Raw genomic sequence first — 24,164 nt, forward strand, 5'->3', positions numbered from 1 at the left:
AACTTACAGCCTAATGAAGGAGACAACATGCAACCAACTATGTTCAATACATATGATAGACAGGAGATAATTTATAAGGGATGTTACTGATATTAAGAAAAGGAAAGGCTTCTTGCCATAAGGAAACAAAGGAAAAAGGCAGTGTTGAAAAGAGTAAGAATTGAAGGTGTGGAAAGATATCCAGTAAGAATACAGTAAGAGTCAGATGTGTCTTCTATGTGGAACCACAAAGTGACTGTCACTGGAACTTGGAGTATGTGGAGGGGAATAAGACATAGACTAGACTAGAAAGTTCAGAAGAAGAGCTTTAAAAGCCAGATAATTTTATAATTGATCTTGAAAGTAATAGCAAGCCACTGAAGTTTATTGAATGAAGAGGTGCATAATACCTATGTTTTAAACCTACCTATGCTTTAAGTTAGTGAATTATCGAGTTGAGTGGAGGTTAGACTGGAGTGGGACTTGAGGGGAAAAAAAAGTAGCATAGAATAGGCCTTGATTCTTTCACGAGAAAATACCCTTTAATATATATTGGTGTTGTTTGCTTTATCCAAAGTTCAAAGTTCACCTATGAGGTAATATGACTTAGTGGATAGAAACTTAATGCAGGGATACCTACCAGATAGCTATTGTCCAGACTTCCACAACATCACTGCTGTACTTCTGTATGGTTTTTCCACCATAAGAAAAAGAAGGTCATCTGATCCATCTCTTCTAGCAGATAGAAGATGATGAAGAAAAGGAGAGATCATCTGGTTTGCCTTTATGAGATTACATTAGAACTAATGTCATTGTTGATAGAGCACAAGATCATACTCCAAGAAGGAATGTGAAGAGTAAATTGCCAAATTAGTGTGTCCATTTTGCAGCCCAAGGCCAGCATAATCTTTCCAGGTAGAACTTTATTGGATGTAAGTTGCTTTAATTTTTTTTAGGTTTTATTCATGGTTTTGTTTCTACATCACAGGCATTTCCAGTTTCTTCTAAAACACACCACTACTTCCACTACCACCACCATTATCAAGTTAACATAATTTCTCATGAAAGATTGATTACTTTGCATATTTTATCACTTGATGAAATCAACTAACTGGAAAGAGAAATTTAGCTTTCCTTTTCATAACTAGGTGAACTTGGAAAACTTAGAAAACTAAATTAGCCTCATTAATAATTCTGATGCAATAGCAGTAGGCTAAGGGGGAAAGATAATAGGAAGAAGATAGAAGAAGCAAAAATGCATGAATCTTGAAATTTCAATCCAATTCCATTCAATAAAAATTAATTGAGTGCAAGCTATAGGAAATCTTGGGATATAAAAGGAAACCAAAAAACCTTGTCCTCAAAGGGCTTATAATCTTTTAGGGAGATACAGATTGAAATTAACTAGTCACTAGAACAAGAAAAAGAGACTAAATGTGATGATATATTAGGGATAGTTACCACACCTACTATAAAGATTAGTGTAGTGTAGTGTAATGCTAAGAAACAAAGACAAACTTATCTTGAATTGATTTAAAATCCAATGGCAAAATTATATATATGTTTCTGTATTATGTGTAGAGGGATATATGTGTGTGTGTGTATATATTAATTATATATACCAGGGAGATCTCTTCCACTGGTACAGAGGTAGACCTAAACAAGATACCCCAAAGTTAAGATACTCTGTGGGTCTATTCAATATAATAGCTTGCCAAAGTATTTGATTTCTGATAAAAATAAACATAATTAGTTCAAAACAAAATCATTTGATAACAATACAACAATGAAAAAGCATTATTTTCCCCACATAAACTTGGAGCATGCTCAATATCTAATTAGTGAAAAACCTAGGTAACACATTTGGAAGAACATATTTGGAGGGAAACTATGTAGCCAAGATACAAAGAAAAGCAACTCATACCTCTGATGATCATATTTCTGAAACTATAAGATTTTCAAAGTATGATGCTTTCATCATCTATTTTCTACTTTAGGTTTTTGTTACAAATTTCTGCTATTAATATATGTGTGTGTGTGTGTGTGTGTATGTGTGTGTTTGTGTGTGTGTGTATGTGTGTCTGTATGTGGCAAGCAATTAGTTTCTATGTGTTGAAGCACTCAATACCAGTAGTTCTCAAATCTTTTAGTCTCAGGGTCCCTTTACACTCTTAAAAATTATTTAGGATAAAAAAAATTGTTTGTGTAGGTTACTTCTATCAATATTTTCTCTATTAAAATTAAATCTGGAAATTTAAAAAAATATTCAATTCATTTTAAAACAATGTAATGAGCCCATTACATGTTAATATAAATAATATACTTATTAGTATTTACCTATTTGTTCAAATTTATTTATTTAGATTTTTTTCTCAATATTATTTTATTTTCCCAAATACATCTAAAGAGGGTTTCTTTCACCTTCCAGTGATTTGATTTCATCAAGGGATAACCATGCATTTTTGTAAAATTTTGTATGCCAGACAGTTTTTCCTTCCTCCCTCACTTTTCCCCACCCCACGATAGCAAGCAATCTGATATAGGTTAAATATGTGCTATTCTTTTAAACATATTTCCATTTTTTTCATGTGTAAGAAAAATTAGACCAAAAAAAAAAAACATAAGAAAGAAAATAAACATGAAAATGCTATGCTTCAACTCACATTTACTCTCCTTAGTTCACTCTCTGGATGTGATTGGCATTTTCTATTCCAAGTCTATTAGAACTGCCTTGAATCACCTCATTGTTGAGAAGAACCAAGTTCACCGCAGTTGATCATCACATAATCTTGTCGTTACTGTGTTCAGTGTTCTCTTAGTTCTGCTCATTTCACTCAGTATCAGTTCACATAGGTCTTTTCAGACTTTTCTGAAATCAGGCCACTCATCATTTCTTATACAACAATAATATTGCATTATCTTCATATTCCATGACTTATTTAGTCATTCCTCAACTGATAGGCATTCACTCAATTACCAGGTTTTTTTGCCCTAAAAAAGAGTTGCTACAAACATTTTATGCAAATTTCATTAACATTTTAATAGAAGAGAGATAGATTCTTTCTTTTTAATTTTTTATTTTTATTTATATTTTTAATAGCCTTTTATTTACAAGTTATATGCATTTTTACATATTTTACAGCATTGACAATTGCCAAACTTTTTGTTCCTATTTTTCCCTTCATTCCCCCACCCCCTCCTCTAGATGGCAGGATGACCAGTAAATGTTAAATATATTAAAGTATAAATTAGATACACAATAAATATACATGATCAAACTGTTATTTTGCTGTACAAAAAGAATCGGACTCAGACAGATAGATTCTTTAATTTGTGATATTATATAGTTTGAGTTGAAATATGTGAAGAAAATTTGACTTCACAGAAATGTGTAGTTGGAAAAAAGAGGAATATTAACAAGTTAGTATTATTGGGAATATAGCTCTGACCTCAGAACTCTTCCCCGCTTCTAAAAAAGAAAAGGAAAGGTTTCAGAGATCTGTAGGAATTTTTGGATCAAACACTTTGAGAACTTCCGGTCTATTAAAAAAAATTATTTACAATATATTTATTTACAAAATAATTTACAAACTAGATAATGTAGGCAGAAAAATCTAAGGAAACTATGATAGGGGAGTCTGTTATACATTCTTGTGCTCCATGCTATTATTTCTAACCCACTTTTTAAAAAAATTACCTTCAATGGAGCAAATATTTTAAAGCATTTTGAAGATCTCAGTATGTTTGTCTAGGAATCTAGAGAATGCAGGAAGTGATCATGATGAAAAATATTGTAAGTAGTAGGAAGAATATCGGCCTTAAAGAAGACCCTTGAGTGTGAATGCACTTCAACCATACATTGCCCATGTTACCTTGAGCAAGGCACTTAATTTCTCTAAATTCCATATTCTTTATCTGGAAAAAGAGAATAGTGATTTCTGAACTACCAATCTTTCAGGATGTTGTAAAAAAAAATGTAAAATGTTAAGCACTACACAAATAAGCTACACAATAGCTACTATTACTATACCATTGATATCATAGTCACATTATCTATTCCCTGATTTCTCTGCCATCCACTTCTTAATATGTCATCCTCTAAAAGTAGCACTAACATAGAAGTTTCAATTGCACTCAATCATTAACATATGCTAATATAAGTGTATTGCATAGTCTAAGAATTAAACAAACAAACAAAGATCTCTCTCTTGGAAACTCAGCAATTCACCATCCCATCCTATTAAAATCACAAAAGGAAATGTGAAAGTAGATGGAAAAAATGAAAGTAAATTAATCCAAGATTTCTAAAGTCCAAGTTTCCATTGGCTTATTGCCAAACATTTAACTTTATTAAAAGCGAATTAGCTTAAAGGCTCTTAATTGCCCTATATTTTGTGATTCTGACCTTCAAATAAGAAATTGACGCTATATCCCTCCTCTAGCTTGGATAACTTAAGTCAGTTTTATTCTTGCTGGCAGTTTACTCAATGCCCACAAGTTTGTGCATTCTTTTCAGCTTCATGCATATATTTCTTTTGGACAGGTGAGTACTATTAGCAGAAAAATAAAACATACATGAAAATAGAAATTATAAAATATATGATAATTATAAAATAATGTTTTAAAATATTTGATTTTACATATTAATGGCACAAACACATTCTCTCATTAAGCCTCAATAATGTGAAATTGATGTTATTAAGTATATTTCATAATTTTTGAAAGATTTCTGTGTATATTCAGTGTATATGTATGTCTATAAGTATGTATTTGTAACTAATTATTGTTTGCTAGTAATTAATCATTCAATTAAATTGATAAACATAGCTAGCCAAATAAATACATTTCTCTTTAAAAATACCCTTCCACTGAAAGATACATAATACAAAATTCCATAACTGTGAGCAAACTTGTTAGCTTTTCAGCTAAAGTTTTTTTCCATGTAGATATTTACCACAGATGATGGAAAAGCAAGAATCAAAAGTGATTTTTTTTTACTTTAACTCAAGAAAAAGTTTCCACAGTTACTCTATTCCCCTTAAATTTGGTTGCTGCTATCAGCTGTTTCTCTCAGGCATATTAAAACAGGCCCATATATGAAGGATGAATAAGAGTATAAGATTGTTGTATTAAAATGAATGAAAAGGAGGCATGGTTGTGTTGTAAGCATGTTCCAAATTAATTATTACAGAAAACTGCAGGCTACAACCCATTTCTTCCCTTTCCATTGGTTGATTGAATGGATCTTAGGATTATGACATTACCACTTACAGGGGCCTATAGATGACATTTTGGGGGCCACTGGTAAAAAAAATGAATCCTGTCCATTTAATTGTGGCACTGAATATCACTGGGATGGACAATTGCTTGGACCAAGAATTGATTCTGAGAGACAGCAATCACATAGCAAAAATAATGTATGCAATAACAATATTTTAGAAAAAAACAGCTTTGAAAAATCTGAGAGCTCTGATTAATGTAGTGAGAAACTGAGTTCAAAATAATGAAGACAAAACAAGCAACTCAGCTCCTGACAATGAGATGACAAATTTAAATTTACATACATTTTTGTACAGGTCCAACATGATAATTGGGGGGTCTTGAACTATTCTTATTCGAGGTTTTTTGATTTCTTGGTTTGTTTGTTTTTATAATTGTTCAATGTTGCTGTGTAGTTAGTAGGAAAACAAATTAATAGAAATTTTTAACTTGAAAAAGTAAACAAAAATAATAAATAATTTATTTAATAAAGTCATCTAAATAATAAAAAGCTTATTTTTAAAATCTTCAGATGCAACAATTACTAGTTTTGAAGTTTAGAGTTGGAACCATGATTGAAGAAGTTCAATCTTCCAATTTTATAGATGAGGTAACTGAAGTTCAAAGAGGGAATAAATGGTAGAACTGAAATTTAATATCAGGTTTGCTAAATATAATTGTCTTTCTACAAATTTTCTTTCTACTAAATGTCTACTAAATTCTTTCTACTAAATTTACTTTCTACTAAACATTGTTACTTCCCTCAAGAATCAAAAGAACCAAAAGACAATAGCAAGATCAATAGGAAGCATACCTAGGCTGCTTCATATTTCTAATATGAATTGTAAGTAAGAACTGCCATAAGGATTGTTATTAAGGAAATACATAATTGGAAAAGGAAGAAAATTCAGTTCTGTAGCAAGGATGAGGAACAAAAGTTGGTTATGTTCTTCGTATTTGTGTTGTGAAATGTAAAAAATCCTAGAGGATGGTATTCATCACCTTGGATAGCTCCTGGTGGATTATAGGAAACCATAGAAAAAATGGACAAGAGGCAGAAGGCAAGAGATGGACTGCAATTGGTCCCCGAGGATGGGTCAATCATTCTGATGAAATCATACTTTACTTTATACTTCTTTAGTTTGTTCTTCAAGCTGTTGGAGAAAATCAGACATTGATTCTGGGGTGAGTGGGTAATGAAAAAAGTAAATTAAAGGACAACAAAATGATGACACAGAAGAGGGAGAATAGTTTGAAAAAGATGCAGGATTGTAACATAAAAGGTCAAACTGAAACAGTTAATGTTGTATTCATGAATACTGTATTTTGGTGGATTTTAAAATAAATTGACATCACTTAATATTGTGACCCACCAGTTTTGTGATATTCTTAGAAAGAATCAACCATCTAAGAAAAATGATATCTTTGAAAAAGAAAATGTTAAACTGCCAATAAAAGACAGAGATGCCTGGTTCTTTGCTTCAGTAATCACCTTTAATTTGAAAAGAAGGAAATATGACAACATTCCAAGGACCCTCATTTGGCTTCTCCTTTATCAAAGAAACAGAACTGCAACTTTGTTCTTCTTATGGTGCATTTGTAACTAGTCAGTACATCTATGATCCTCTGCCAAATGGATCATAGTGCAAAGTACCAAGCACACATTGCCAAGTGTTCTTATTGCAATGTTCTCTTATTAGGACTTTTGGGGGGAAAAATCAGCAAATAGAAAAATGCAGTACCTTGCTTTCTCAAATGTCATATGAATTAATCCATGAAGAGTTACATTTTTTCCTTCTCTTAGTTTCCTTCCTCCTTTTTTCTGGCTGTACTTCAAGTGAAAAACATTTTTCCTATAAAACTCTGTATAGTTTTTAACCCTGACTATTCTGAGATAAAAACTTTTGTTATATAATTTTTTTCCACTTGAGTACTTGGGGACAAGTTTCATCTGTGTTCTTAAATTTGGTTGAAAGAGCCTGAAACTACATTTAGAATTAAATTAGCATGTGCTATTTCCTTCCTTCCTACTCCTGTCCTTCCCTCTTTTCTTTTCTGCCTGCTACTCTTTCCTCTAGGAAAAGAAGATTTACTTGCAGGTTTATTAATACATATCTGTAAAGCTCTATGCTAGGTACAAAATCCATTCCTTTCCCCAACAAAGGTTGATTAGCCAGGTATATCCAATTTGTTTAAGATCCCATCATTATTCACTATTTTGTCCCTTTGAATTAACTGAAGAATGCTTTTGCTTCAATTGAGTCAACTGTCTGATAATTATACACCAAGTCCATGAGGCTGATTGAGCTTCTAGTTTCTGGTTTATGAGAACTGCCAGGATCATATATCACCTTTGTAGCAAATGACTTTAATTGTATATGCAAAAATACAGTGGAATACCTTTCCTGCATAAAATATTTTATCATCCACTCTTATTTTATTTGTTTCTAATAAAGTTTGTTTGTTTTCAGTAGGACTTGATGTTTCTGCAGTCCTGCTTTTTAGAATTCACTGTCTTCTTTGCTGGAATGAAAGCCTTTGTTTTTATGATCTGTCACTTTATTCAAACTGGTCCAAGTAGAATTACTTCCATCTTTAATCATTTCACTGAAGAGAATAATAAACAGCATCTGATAGCTATTTCATGCATATATTAAGGATCTTTGAGGATCTCAAATAAAATATATTCAAGAAACATAAAGAATTCTCTTTGGCTAGGAACATCTCTGGAAAACTATCATATTACCATTTCCCATAGTTCACTTATATATCCATAAATAAATAGAGTCATGAAAAACAATTCTGAGTATACAAAACAATAAGCTGCTATACAGATATGAATACACAATTCTGCCCCACCTCCTTCTCTCCCCCCCCCCAATATTGATGCACACAAAGTTTATGATCTTTGTCTTAATTGATTTTTGTTTTACTCTTTTGGAGAGGTAGTGTAAAGAAGAGGATAGAGGTATGATCTTGGAAGCAAAAAGATCTGATTTCAAGTCCTTTTTTTGATATGTACTGGCAGTGTGACCCTGGAAAAGTCAATTTAACTTCTCAGTGTTCTAAGCAACTCTAATAAAAAATATGTTTTGGAGAAGATGTTATCCCTAGTTGAGGGAGTTTGTTCCCTTGGTAGTTCTCAATACATCTGAAAATACAAGTATTATCTCTTTTGAATTACAGAAGCATGGCATAATGAGAAAAGGTCTAAATTTGAATTAAAATTCTGTTTGATCATCCATAAAATGGAATAACAATACAGGCTCTATCTGCAATTAAGAGCTGAAAATAAAGTGTTTTGTAAACTCTAAATCCCAGTTAAATGTAAGCATAAAACATAACTGAAAACTCTGAAAAACACTGGTTAACAATACATATATGGAAGTATTGTTTCCAACACTTCAATTCAACCAAAATTTATTAACTAACCAGAAATTGGCAAAATATAGTGTGAGGACCTGATGTTACAGATGAAAAATAGTACAATCCCTAACTCTCACAGATCTTACAACACATACACAAATAAGGATACTACAAAATAGAATGTGAAAGAGGAAAAAAGGAATTCAAACAGTCAGCTTTAAGAGTTTAACTCTCTTTAAGGAGAACCAAGATGGATTTAAGGAGAATGGCATCTGCTCTGGCTCTTGAAGGAAATGAAACATGTCAACAGAGTGAGGGATAGGGCTGTTCTAGGTAAAAGGAATCCCCAACATGGAAGAAAAATAGTACATTCCACATCTGAAGAAGAGCTAATAATAAACGTGAAACAGATTATACATATAAGGAGGAAATGTTGTGAAATAAGACTGGTAGTACAGTGGAGCCTTGGTGAGAAAGATCTTAAAAACTTTTATTTTATCCTAAAGGCAAAGAGAATTCACTTAATGTTGTTGATAAAGACAGACACATGGGCAGACTTGTGCTTTCAGATGGTTATTTTTACAGTTGTGAAGAAAGAAGGTGTTGCTATTAGAGGCAAAAGTTATAAAATAACTCCCCAGGACAGCCAGGCTTAGAATCAAGAAGACCTCAATTCAAATGTGGCCTCACACATTTGCTCAACGTATGACCCTGAGCAAGTTTCTTTACTCTGTCCATGTTGAGCAAGAACACTTATGGTCTCTTTAAGCAGGGCAGAGAGCTCTTTCCCACTGCTTATTTTTGTTTTTGTTTTGTTTTGTTTTGTTTTTTAAATATTTTATTTTATTTTATAATAACTTTATATTGACAGAATCCATGCCAGGGTAATTTTTTTACAACATTATCCCTTGCACTCGCTTCTGTTCCGATTTTTCCCCTCCCTCCCTCCACCCCCTCCCCTAGATGGCAAGCAGTTCTATATATGTTAGATATGTTGCAGTATGTCCTAGATACAATATATGTTTGCAGAACCGAACAGTTCTCTTGTTGCAGAGGGAGAATTGGATTCAGAAGGTAAAAATAACTCGGGAAGAAAAACAAAAATGCAAATAGTTCACATTTGTTTCCCAGTGTTCTTTCTTTGGGTGTAGCTGCTTCTGTCCATCATTTATCAATTGAAACTGAGTTAGGTCTCTTTCCCACTGCTTGTTGATAGCAGTATTTCATCCATATAAGGCAGTATCATAGCTTGAAGCTAGAACCTAATTGGTTCTAGCACTTGTGCTACATATGCCTGACACAAGGTGCAGCTACAACACATCCCTGGGAGGAGAACTTTCCATTGGTAGTGCAGATCAGGGCCTGCATTATTTATAGGAGGAATGGTAAAAGCAAATCTCTTCTTTTCCTCTGGGGCCAGAGGGATGGAGAAGAAACAATTTTGTATGTCTAGCCAGTGGGTATAAATTTAGGAGATGGCATGCCAGGCTGTAGGGATCCCATAGGTTCAATAGTAACATTAAGGGCCCTAAGGGCCACTAGCATTCTGAATTTCCCAGATTTTTTCTTTAAAATAAATACAGGGCTATTCTATTGGGTGGATGTTGGTTTTATATGTCTGACTTTCAACTGTTGTTGCACAATTTCACATAAGACTTGGGCTTTATATTCTGAGAAAGGTTGTTGGGATACCCAAATCGGGGTGTTATATTTCCATGTTAATGGTGTGGGCGTGATATAAAAGGTGGTGCTCAAACACCTAATGACCCCAATTAAAAATCCTGTGGAGGTGATATATAAGATGAGTCTCTACAAGCCTTCAATATTTATGTACCTACCCCATAGATCGTACCTGAGACCTGAGCCCCTCCTCAGGGAGGGCGGGGAATGGGGGAGAAGGCCATGCCTCAGAGACAGAGGGGACATTCCCTGTGTTTACTTTCTCCTCCCTTGTCAAATTACTATCCTTTTCCTCAAGGTCATATGTCCCTCTGTTTGCTTCCTCATTACTCATCTTATCCCTGCCTCCTCCTGTTCCATCATATTCACTTCCTGCTTTTTCCTCATTACCTCTTCCTTTCTCATCACATTCACCTCCTTCATCTTTTTGTTTACTTTCTGATTCTTTCCCACAGTTAGCTTCCACCAGCTCCATTTTATGGGAGTGGATGATCCCAATGAGTGCGGGTTTATGACCCTCATTTGTTTTATGACTCTCCATTTGCACTTCATCATCTACTTTTACTGGATTGTGGCTTGCACCTCTTAAAGTGCTTCTGATCACTTGATAAATGAGATGATGCCATTCTGGGATGGCTCCCGGTGTTTCCTTATCATAAGAAGCCATTTAATTACCTACTATCTCCCACTTTTTAAAAATCAATTTCCAATGCTGCTTGCTGTATTATTCTATATATATTTACTATATATATGCTATATATGGCATATATATACACACTATACTATAAACTTCTTTCCCTAGCACCTCCTGGTCTGGGACCCTCACTATAGTTTGTCCCATACTAAATGTTCCATTTACTAGAGCAGAGTTCTGTCTTCCTTCCTACCTTATAGACCTGTTACATGGTGAGGTCCTAACCACATAGTCCCTGTTTGGTCGCCACTTGTAGCGTCCCTTAAGGCTACTCTATCTGCCCACCCATCAGTGGCACACCTAGGCCACTTACTATTCTTCAAGCTCCAACCTGGATCACATGGATATAGACTGACCAGGAGGTGCAACCATTCTGTCTTTATTCTGTCTTTCTCTCAGTGGGAGTAGCAGGAAGCAAGAGTGCAGGAGCACAATAGAGTGAGTTCTGCTCAAGGCTGTCTATTTATGCTGACTCTCTTCCAGGATGGCCTGTGTCCAGCCCATTCAGAACTGCATAGGTGGAGCCCCACACAGGAGGCTCTGGAGTTAGTGCTGCATCCCAGAAGGATATCTAGCAAGAAGTCACACCCCTTGCCATCTCAAGAAACCTAAAGCAGTTCCTTTAACTCCTACCAGCCACAACCTCCTGCCTCAGAGACCAAGCCCCTTTTTACCTCCTGGGTCCACCCTACCAGCTGATGTAGCATACAAGCTCTGTGACACATTTCTAATGAAAAATCAAACATTACTGAACAACACCAACAAATACAATAATTCAGCTGAGAAAAATGAAGAGGGTCTAAAGTAGGGGTGCAGCATGATATAGTGAAAATAACATTGAATCTGAAGTTGTAGGATTTGGGATCAAATCCTGTTTCCAAGGCTTATCTGTGTTGCCTTGGGCAAGACAGTTTCCTCTTCTCCCACAACCAGTGGGTCTCAATTCTTATAGGTATAAAAATGATAGAGTTGAACTAGATGGCCTCTGAGATCTATACTACGATCCTAAGATGTTGGCAGTGTGAGCATGAAAGATAATCTGAATATAAGAGAGATTGAAGAGGTAAAACTAAGAAAAAGCTAGCAATTGATTGGATATTGAGAGTAAAGAAAAAGGAAGGGTTGAAGACAACATCCAAATCTCCATGATGGGAAGAATGATTGTACTACCTACATAATAAAGATAAGGAAGGAGGAAGGGAAAGGAGTAGACATTTATGTAGTGCCAGGCACTGTTAAGTGCTTTATATTCATTTAAGTTAGGAGATTATCAGGATATAGTGTCACAAAAATCATATGACACGGGAAGGGGGGAAACAGAAAGAAATGACCCATCAGCTAGTAAAAGAAATCAAAAAGGAACAGTTAGGCAGATAGGAGTGCTAAAAGGGTCTATGAGAAAAGAAAAAAATAAAACCCACTTGATCTTCAGGAGCAATGTCTCCTGCATTGCTTATGATTTAAAAAAAAAAAAGATTGCAATCTGACAACATATTAAACACATCATATTTACTTGTGAAATCCATCTGTGAGAGAGGACTGGCGAGACTTACATGAACTGATGCTGAGTGAAATGAGCAGAACCAGGAGATCATTATATACCTCAACAACGATACTGTTTGAGGATGTATTCTGAGAGAAGTGGATCTCTTCGATAAAGAGAGCCTTAATTGATCAAAGATGGACAGAAGCAGTTACACCCAGAGAAAGAACACTGGGAAATGAATATAAACTGCTTGCATTTTTGTTTTTCTTCCCAGGTTATTTATACCTTCTGAATTAAATTCTCCCCGTGCAACAAGAAAACTATTCGGTTCTGCACACATATATTGTATCCAGGATATACTGTAACCTATTCAACATGTAAAGGACTGCTTGCCATCTGGGGGAAGGGGTGGAGGGAGGGAGGGGAAAAATCGGAACAGAAATGAATGCAAGGGATAATGCTGTAAAAAATTACCCTGGCATGCGTTCTATCAATAAAAAGATATTAAAATTAAAAAAAAAGAAAAGAAATTCATCTGTGAAAATTGGATGGCATATCCTTTCAAGATATCAAAAGTGCTCACATAATTCAGAAGATAACACAAGTGCTCATGTCTTGTTTTCACATTAGAAGCTGGCTAATCTCCTGAGATTAATATAGTAGCTGAATACCACAGCCTGTGACAGAAGTGGCCCTGGTAAGCACATGAGAATGATGAGACAAGACAGAAAAAATTATAGTGAGACCCTTAGGAAAGGAATTATTAAAACACAGAAATGTGATAGATGAAAGTCTGTTTCTTTTCCCTCCATCCAATTTTGTTATTAATTCCTACAAATTTTAGAGGAAAAGTACAATGTAAATTTGTGGAAAGTCTGAATTATAAAACATTTAATCTTTAAAGTATAATATTTGCTTTGTTTTTTTTAAAAAATATTTATTTTTACATGCATTTATAATCTCTTTTCCTATCCCTTCTTAAATTGAAAAAAAAAATGAAAATTTAAAATCTTCTCTTCAAAGCCAATCTCTATATTGTTCATGCTAAGAAGTGAATTATGCTTGATATTTTAAAATCATTAACTCACTGGCAGAAAATAAATAACTTATTTCATCTTCTATCTTATGGACTCATGATTTATCATTGACAAAGTTCAAAAGTTTTTCAAAACTGTGTCTTTTTTTTCCTCCCCATAATGGTATTTTCATTTTATAAATGTTTTCCTACTTTTTTATTATGTTCTACATGAATTTGTAGATATCTTTTAAGATTCTCAAACTGTCCATTTTGTCATTTCTTATGAAACAATAATTTTTTATTTCATTTATATAATATAATTTGCCTCTTTGGTCAGTAGGCACTCCAATAGTTTTTGGGTTTGGGTTACTAGGAAAAAAGTGGAAATAAATATATTTATATATATGAGTTCTTTACTTCTTTATTTGATCATTTTGGAGTACATATGTAGTAATGGTATTTCTATTCGGCTTAGTGTGTACAGTTTAGTGAATTGGGGATATGCTTTTGATGATTTTCCACAATTCCCAGACTAATTCACAAGTTTACCAGTAATGATCCACCATTATCTATTTTTCTACAACTCCTTTAACATTTGTCACTTTTCTCAATTTTCATCTTTGACAACTTGATAAGTGTGAGAAGTTGCCTTAATTTGTATTTCTCTAATTAGTGATTTAGAGCATTTTTTTTTTTGGTATCATTGATAGCTTCGATTTTTTCTTTGAAATTTGCCCATTCATATCCATTGACCATTGGCAAATGTTTCTTACTAATACAGATTTGAATCAATTATTTATACATTTTGGTATGAGATCTTGATAAAGAAACTGGAATGTATTATAATGAAAATAGCATTTAGTGCTTTAAAATTTGAAAAGTGCTTTACAAATATTTGTCTCATTTTATCCTTTCAACAATTTTGATAGATATTTGCTTTTATTGTCCTCATTTACAAATGGGGAAACTGAGGGAGACAGATTAAGTGACATTCCCAGTGATACCCTATTTGTAAATGTGATTGGATATGAACTTCTGAGTTCAAACTGGTACTCTATTTACTGTTCCACTTAGTTGGTATTTACAAAGAAATACTGTTTGGTTTTTGGTTTTGTTTTCCAGAAGATAGTGTTGTTTAGTGGATAAAGCCCTGGATTTAGAGTCTGAAAATTCATTTTATCAGATCTTCTACCTCTATCAACCCAACTTAATCTTTCTGAGTTTCTATGATTTTTCTTTTTTTATCACAACAGAGTGCTAAACTTGTGGTGGATCCCACTAGACTTAGCCAAGACTGATCAGACAGCCAACACCAAATCCGTCAGCAAATACATTCTCTTTGAATACCATTTGTCCTGTTTAGTAGTACTCACCAAAGTCTGCTCTAAGCTCACATATATTTTGAGAACCCAGTGCAATAGCCAGAGTGAGATTAAAATGTGGAAGTGTTCCAATATGAGGCAAATGAGGATAATTTTACTAGTGTAAACACAGCCATATTTGACAGTTTTAAATGACCACATTCACTTTAACAAACATTCATGGAGAGCCTATTAAGAGCAGATTTCAGGTTTGGCACTCAGAATAATCAACTTTTAAAGAGTTTGCAATCTATTATAGAAAATAGGACAATTCCCTAATAAATAGAAGATAAATTAGTATGAAAGTCTTAAAAACTTCAGTTAAAATACAATAAAATATTTGTTAATTGCCTACAACTAATATGCTAAGTCTCATGGATGCAAAAATGAAAGGAGGCAGGATCCTTGCCCCTTAGGAGTTTATAATCTAATAAGTAAAAACAGCACAAATGAGATAAGCACTATGGGTATTGTACAGAGGGCGGGTCTTGGATATCAGGTTTGAGTCTTGACTCTGACCCTTATTAGGTCGATCTTTCACCATGAGAAAGTTAATATGCTCTTGATTGACCCAATGAAATCACAGATCTGACCAAAGTGAGAATGCAAAAGAAGAAAATTTACAAATAACTATGATTTATTTTTTAAGTACATAGGAAATGTCCAGAGTGGTATGGCAGATTCAGAATATAACTAGACAAAAGAGTCAGTGAGGAGAAGAGGAAGGAAGAAACCAAAAAAATCTTATAGAGATATGACGTTTTTAATTATTCATGTCTGCTATATTCAGATCTAACTTGACTGGCAGAAAAACCAAAGCCATATTTTATAACCTCCATGTCTTCTCCAAAAGCATAAATTCAAGACTACTGTTGGAATAAGAAGAAGTACCACCTTTCTATTTTAACATACAGTGGCGGTTCTCAAGGATTTTAAAATCAGAACACAAGGTATTTGGTCTTATTAAGAAAGAATATCTTTATAATTTGAGCTAACAAGTAATTGTGCATTTATTGTCAAAAATAGCCTAAGTTGTAAATGATTCATCTGTAGAAGGTTGTCTACCAGATAATAGGGTTCATGATTTATCCAGTGGGATAGACCCTCACCCCTCCCACAAAAATATTTACTATCTGATAACCATCAAGTGGCAGTAGTGGCACAGCTACTTATAAAGTATGTCTATGTCTATATTGTTCTTTGCATTGAAATCGAAATCCCTCTACCACCATTTCCTCTGAAAATCATATGTTAAGAAACTACTCTATTGTTCCACTCAGCATTTGGTGACTTCTCAGATCAAATCAGAATTTCCTTCCCTGGCTACCATCCTTCATAAATATTGTTTTCTCATTTGATTATGAACTCTTTGATGGCAAAAACTTTTTACATTTTGCATATGTACCCTTAGCACTTAGCCCATAATAAATGCTTTTGATTCATTAATTCAAAACAGAGAGGACAAAATAATTTCAACTGTTTCAGCTATGGTCATCAATTATACATTTTGTTCTACTATAGTGGCTGGCATCTGTATTCAAGGTCTGGATGGCAATCTATTGTGGGGAAATGGTGTTCATATTAAGTTATGCCTCAATATAATAATCCTTTGGGACTACAGTGTTGTTGAGGTGGGATGAACTAGCCCAGAATAATTGTGCATTTTGCGTGTGCTAATCTAACCAGATGGGGAAAAAATGCTCAAATAAATTTTGAATTAACCACTGCATGTTTCCCCCTAAGAGAATTATTCACATGCATCACTAAACATTAAGTTTGGCCCTAGAATGGTCACAGCAACTTTAAAATGATGTATGCTTCATATAAATGCCTAATTAATCAACTTTTTACACACATCTACCATTCCTTTGTTGGAAACCTTTTAAACCTCTTTATTTCATGCAGAATAAAGTACAAATTCCTTAATCTATCATTGAAAGCCATTCTTAACCTGGTTTGTTGTTTTTGTTTTTTTTTTCCTACCTGGCATTACACTCCAGTCAAAGTATTAGTTATTTCTTACACTCATCCCACATCTTTCAGCCTTTACTCTTACCATTCTCCATTCCTACTATGCTCCTACACATATTCAAAATTATCTTTGGAAAAATGGCAAACTCTTCAAGGTCCAATTCACTTCTCTGGCTCCCCTTTTCATTTCTCTGACTTACTTTAGCATTTTGATTTCACTTAAGCAATGATTGCATTTATTCTACATAATGGTTATTTAAATATTTAGATGAATTTGTGATGTCATGGGTGTGGGAGTTTCCTATGGTATTGAAGATTGCAACTTTCTCACTCTGTTCAGTTCTTCCTATACCTTTCCGTCAATCTTCTATAAGAGATACACTTAGACCAATGAAAGCTTTCTTCTATTTCTTTAAATATATCAAGGGTGCCAATTTAGTACTTGGGGAATTCATCTATTCTCTGTCTTATTCTTGTTTTAAGACTAGCTAACCTTTTTAAAAAGTAATAATGGGTATCCATGATTATATCTTTCACAATATTTCTGAAATGAAAATAATTATTTATAATATTTTGCTGTTTTTTAAAAATTCACCTTGCATTTTTTCATTGTCTTTGAGTCACTTGCGATTTAAATTTCTTTTGAGAGGGTGATAATTCATGATCAGAGCTACATTATATTTATTAAATATTAAGATGTATTTTTGTAATAGTTTGTAACTTGGGACCAGTGAAATCATTTTGTAGTTTCCCAAATGTGTACAGTCTCTTCCTCTTGCTAAGGTTCTAGGTCTCATTCAAAGTAAAATTGTAGTATCTGTTTAAAGGTTATGTGGAGTCATGTAGTGTGATATAATACAGTAGACTGTTTCTAGCTAAATGTCATAATTAATTCAAAACTCTTCTACTTTCTTTTTCTGATGGAAATTGTTGAACAAATCTCTTAAAATAAGTGTATGTCTCACTGAAGAGGCCTTATAGTGTAATAAGGACCAAATTGGTAGTTATAATTACCAATGAGAATAAATATTAAAATGTTACAGACAGTTCTCATTTATATATGTTTATTGTTCTTAAAATATTTTTTGTAATTTTGGGTTTTTTCTAGCTAATACTGATCAAAATCCTGTGATAGTATTCTCTACAATTACAAATAATTCTCTGTTTTGCAAATATGCTTGTACTCTAAACCAGGGTTGCCTGTGGTTACATCTCTCCATTGGGCAATAATACTCAATGTTACCTAACTGTTTTGGTTCTTTTAGCCTACTTTCCACACTTTCCAAAACGTTCCAAAAAATGATCAATGTTAAAATCAATAGCCTTATTTTAATCTATTTTCAAATTTTCAGTGTTGATTGCTTATTTAAATTTACCTATTGTAGCTGTTGAAATCACATACACTCTGTACCAATTTCATTTTTTTTCTTATTTCCCTTTATTCCTGCCTTAAATAGTTATTCTAATTACTTACAGCCAGCCAATTCCGAAATGACTTCTGACTACATATAACTAATGATTTTCTCTCTGTTGTCATTGTTTTTTATTTATTTGTGACATCATTAAGTATTAACCATGTCAAGTACCTTCCAAATCTCTCTTAAAGAAAGTATCCATAAAAAAATTGTTAAAAAATAAATATTTAACAATTGGCTCTCAAAGAAAAAAAAAAAAATATATATATATATATATATATATATGCACAAGGTACTTTAAAGTTTTATCTCTATTATTAATATTCTATTCACTACTTTGTCTACTCAATCAGGAAAACAAGAAATCAAGCCTTGACTTATGGCATTTGTTGATTTCTAAGGTACAAAGTTTCATTGAAAATTAATAATCAACTATTGAGAGCCAGACTGAGTTGGGGTTCAGCATATCCCTGCAATGTGAGGATTTTGAGAAATCCACACACTTTGGGCTCTTTTTATTTTCTTATTATGAGCCATATTTCCCGATCTGATTTTCCATCTTTCTCTCAGGTGCCTACCCTTACATTGAAGAGAGCAACAATCAAGATATATACTGCCTTAATTGCAAGAACAGAATTATTCTGTTTCAACATCCTTTACTTGATTCTGGTACACAAGCTGCAATTATTTTCATGGTGGTCTCTTTATACAAGTATCTCATGAAATGATGTTTTGTGTTGCTTTTGGATGCATTATGAAAACACATCTGCCAACTTCTGTAGTCATCTCTCAAAGGAACACTGGTGAGCTATCCTATTTTGTCTCATTTATAGTGAAAAATCAATATAGATGTGGTTTGGTTCTTCCAGGAATGTTTCAGCTGGTTAGTTCTTGGACAAAGGTCATATATCAAAAGTAGCAACAATTAAGTTAATATTTCTATGTTATCTAATTGATTCTTATCAAATTATTACACTGTTTCTACCACTGGAAGAGACTGCAAAAAAAAAAAAAAAACCTATTTCATATTTTAATCCAAAAGGCCAAAAAAAAAATAACCAAAATATCTTTGGTGGCCAAATCTCTAACAGATCTCTCTGTGCTTAACTAAGCTAGTTCTCAAAGAGCAAACATGGCAAACTACCATGAGCAAAGGGCCATGAGCCAAGATTTTTCCAGGTATATAGATGCTAACAAATATTTCATTCCACTGGTAAAGTCACTCACCTCTATACGACACAAGCTATATCTTGACTGGGACATGAATAGAGCTACTATAGTTTTTGTAGGGCCTGGCATATTTGTGTCTATGTTATTTCCCTTTTGTTCAATTTCAAGATCATTTTAACAATTAGAACTTTTCAAACAAGAAATTGACTATCTTTAAAATTAGTGAGTAAGCTCCCCATCATAAGGAGTGTTAAAAAAGATCTGAATAAGAGGGAGACATTCAGTGACTTACCCAATGGGAAAGCCATACTCAAACTTGGGTCTACTGACTCTCCATTCAGCATCTATTAGGGAATAATTAAGACTTTTTATGATAGAAAAGTTTGCACCTCTTCCAAAAGCCCATTCCTGTGCCTCATCTCAGTGTGGACATAAGATAATGTTCTTGAGGCAATACCAACAAAACAAGAGATCTGAAAGATTCAATTAAAGTTCAAAATTGAATATTGTACTGAGGCAAATCATCTGCTTCGCACTTTTCAGCCTATAAACATTAATATAATTCTTGCTGCTCTAAATACAAGAATTTTGTCCATTGACCAATTACTTAATAGATTATTGAAAAACTGAACCAGTCTGTATTGAGATTCTCATTGTAAATGAAACCAGAAGACACAGAGAAGGTTCATATAAAAAGAAAAATGGGAGATAAATATAGACATTTGAAAGGCTGTTTTTATCACATGCCTATTTGAAGAAAAATTTCAAGAAATATTTCATGGCACACTGGTCATTTCTTCTGATGACAGAAATAAAGGACCACCATGATGATATTTATTTTTTATGAGCCAACATCTGCTGCAAAAGATGAATGAGTTCCCTACACCTGTATATCTTGGTATTCAGTGACTTGAATACAAAACTGGGCACTAGGAAAGATAGCAAAAAAAAAAGTTGGCATGAAGTATGAGAGAGAATAAGGACTTAGACTTTACCTAAAAGCCTAACATATAGATAATATATAATATAATTTATAACATCTACATATGTATAATTTTTAAAAGAGACAACTTAACCATTAAAGAATATCCCCCCAAAATGAAGTTGAATATATGTCAAGAAGAAATAACTAATTTCTGAGCAAGGGACATTTCAAAATTAGACAGATATTCATCTTCACTTTTAGAGCAAACATTAAATTCAATACCAAGTTAGAAGAAAGACTAAAAAAAAAAAGAACTTATTGTGTGTAACTAAAATAAATAATTCCTAATCAAGTTATTTTAATTAATAGCTAAGTTTGAAAAACAAGAAATTGATACAAATATTGACCATGATTATAATAATTTCTCAGCAAAGATTATTGATTCTTCCCTACAATGAAGAGGCCAAAGGAACCCAGAAATCACCTCAACCACAGTTGAGCTCTTTGACAGATAAGGAGATATAGTAGATAAGGATACCATTCTTAGAAATTATAAGACCTTAACACGAAAACAAATGAAGCCATATTATATTAAGAGGGCCAGTTTATCATTTCTAAAGTCATCTCTTTCCATCATTGGTTCTAATGGAATGACCCCACAGGAACCTTAATACCTTAGTATCTGCTTAGTATCTTAATACTTTACCATAGTGCTATATGAGGAAATAGAAATGACACTACAGAAGATAAATTTAGGAAACACTAGATATAACATAGTACAGATCAAGAAAATCTTTATTGGATTTGAATAACCACAAAGGAAAAAAATCTACATTGAAGGCTTTAATCTTAACTTAAGATCAATTTTCAAAATCTCAAATAAGATTCTCATGATATTAAGTAGATGCCAAAGAATGGAAAAGAAAACAATTGATATTATTGTTCCCAAACTCCCAAAATAGCAATCAAAAAGATTAGGAACTACTAATACATCTGTATTCTTTCCCCATCTCTGTATAATCTAAGTGAGAATAGCCATGACAAACATCAATATCTTTAATGATATCAGAGGGAATCAAACAAGCTTTCATTTCAAAACAACAACAACCTTTTTACAGCAGAGTGTGTGTTCAAACACACGAATAGAGAACTAGAGAATACAAAATTGCTTAGTTTTTTTTTTTTTCAAAAAAAGCATTTGATGCTATAGTGCAAAACAATTCTAAAAGCTATCTTCCAACAAGATATCTCTCGTTTATGTGTAATATCACATGAAATTCCTTGATAGATGCCACTGCAGAGGTATACCATTCACAAATAGTTGAAGAAAAAAAATATAGATTAATAGATATGGATGTATCAATCTAGATATAAATATATAGATATACATATATACACATTTGTATACATGTACACACACACACACAACACACACACACACACACACACACATATACATAGTATCATTCTTGTCCTGCAGTTGAATTAAAAATGCACAAAGTTGGTCCATCAGTACATATATATAGTCTGGGAATTATAAATGACAATGAGATGGACCCAGCATTTATGAGGAGATAAAAATCACTTTGGGAATAGTACTATCCCTGATGTCTCTTTTTTTAAGTGCCAATGATCTCTCCATAATGCTATACAACTATAAATTATGGAACATCATAGTTATACAAAAATCAAAATTTCTGGGGACCCAAGTACAATAGAAAATTATATCATGGATTTGAACAGGTTATATAATTTTATCAATGATAACTTCTGCATCAAAACTTGTAAAAACATCAAGTAGATAGTTGACTTGAAACAGAGGTAGAAGTGTCATTAAAAACAGAAAAGGTTTGCAGATGGACTGCCAAGTGTTGCCCTGGCAAACAAAAAAAATTTATTGTTTTAGTCTGGAAAAATAGCTATTAATCCTATAGATAGATCTTGTGTGGTTGTTTTATGAAAGGATATAGACAAGAATTAAAAAGCAAAGGTACAAATAGATTGCCATTTACATTGACAGAGTTCCCAGACACATGAGTTTTCAGATTCATTGAAATTTCCAAATAAAACATTATTATTTCATCAGTTTTCTCAGAAATGAAAATTGATAATTTGTCTATCAATGACTTCAGGTAAACCCTAGGTTTACAACATTTTTTGGGACTAAAACTGACCCTTCAATATACATTAAGGATCCATAAAGTGAATAAATTGGGTTTTGCTAAGAAGGTTTTAAAACATTTCAACTTACTACACATAACTGACAATTTTGTTCTTTGTCATTTCCCCTCCTTAAGAACTTTCCCAGTGAAGAATGATTTGAAAAAATTCTCTCCCTCTCTCCCTCTCCTTCTCCCTCTCCCATTTTTTCTCCCTCTCCCTCTCCATCCTCCTCCCTCCTTCACCCCTCCCTTATCCCCCTTCTCTCTTTCTCCCCCCAGGAATGTTGAGAATTGGTGTTAGTAATTTGTGCTTTACTCTACAGAAACCCCCTAACAATGTGTTTATCACAGCATCAGCCTATTGCCATAGAAATGATCTTTGAGAACACCAATTTAGCATTGCTAAGTGTACGGATAGGTCATGTAAAAGGAGAAGCTGAGCTAAGAAATGAAGAAAACTATCAAAGTAGGAATAAGATCATTGTCACCTTTGAGAAGAAGTATAACTATGAATTAATTACTATAAGGAATTCAATGAAGTGGGTAGATAAAAGAATATATATGGTCATTGTTGGACAAGGCACCTCCAGCAAAAGGCAGTGCCATTCAAAATTAAAATTGATTAAATGGTTTAATTTGGAAAAATTTCCCTCTGACCACATCAATTTCGCTTTTGAAAAGGGAAAAAAGGAATGCTTTAATCAATCTTGTAGGAGGAGATTTTCAGACAAAGGTTTCCTTGTTACAGGGTGATTTCTCTGGATCTTCTCAGTTCATCAAAGCAGTAAAATATTAGTGATCATTCTTGCAATAAATTTGGACTCCTGTACCCTTAAAGACCTGAATTGTTTTTTATAACTTGATTTTTGTTTTATTTTCTTTTTAATAATAGAAGAAAGCGAACCTGAACAAGATACTAAAGGTATTTGTTCTTTCTACCCTACTTTTCTTTAATTCAAAATCTTTCTGAATTATCTTACATCTGCTGTTCTGAAGAACCACTCTGAGAGGGATATGTTGATAGGAAACTTATTCCTGAGGGGTATTTCCTTTGTTCCTGGTACTAAGTGCTTTACTGTTTATGGGAAAATATAGAGTACCAATGATTTAATATGGTGTTATTCTATTGACTGCTTGATGAAATAATTTGCTACATGGAAGTTAAGAAAACTCAAAAAAAAGCCAGGTCAGCAGAAATAATGTTTGGTGCCAGGAACTCTGGAAATGCAAGGTAATATAAAAATTAAATCAATATGTGCATATAAATCCCACACAAGTTGGAAGGGAAGCTTCAAGTTTGGCTAAAGGTATTTGGTAGGCTAACTTCCCTGGGGAGAAATATTAGATGGTAATTCCCAACACTGATTTTGAAACATCTCAGACTGTCTTTAATTATTTCAAAAAAACTCTCATGAAATTCTTGAAGAATAAATAAATCGCCAAACATTCATTCTAATTAATGTAACATAATTAACTATGGGACAAACCAATTTCATGGTACTTTAAGGTTTATATATACGCATATACGTAAGTATGTATGTATATAATATAATCACAAATACAAGAGTGAGAAAAACTGCTTCAAAATGAGAGTTGCCAGTCTCCTTGTAAAGAACAACTTGGCATTGATTTTCACTCAGCTTTCACCTGAATGAGTCAAAAATATGGAAATAAGTTT

General features: G+C 33.3%; 1 protein-coding gene across 1 annotated transcript in view; it reads left to right on the forward strand.

Moving 5' to 3' along the window:
* MUSK (muscle associated receptor tyrosine kinase) overlaps positions 1-24,164 on the forward strand; it is a 198,133-nt gene that overhangs the window by 91,754 nt on the left and 82,215 nt on the right. The window lies entirely within an intron of this gene.

Source organism: Antechinus flavipes, chromosome 1 (assembly GCF_016432865.1).
Source record: "Antechinus flavipes isolate AdamAnt ecotype Samford, QLD, Australia chromosome 1, AdamAnt_v2, whole genome shotgun sequence".
NCBI classification, from domain to species: domain Eukaryota; kingdom Metazoa; phylum Chordata; class Mammalia; order Dasyuromorphia; family Dasyuridae; genus Antechinus; species Antechinus flavipes.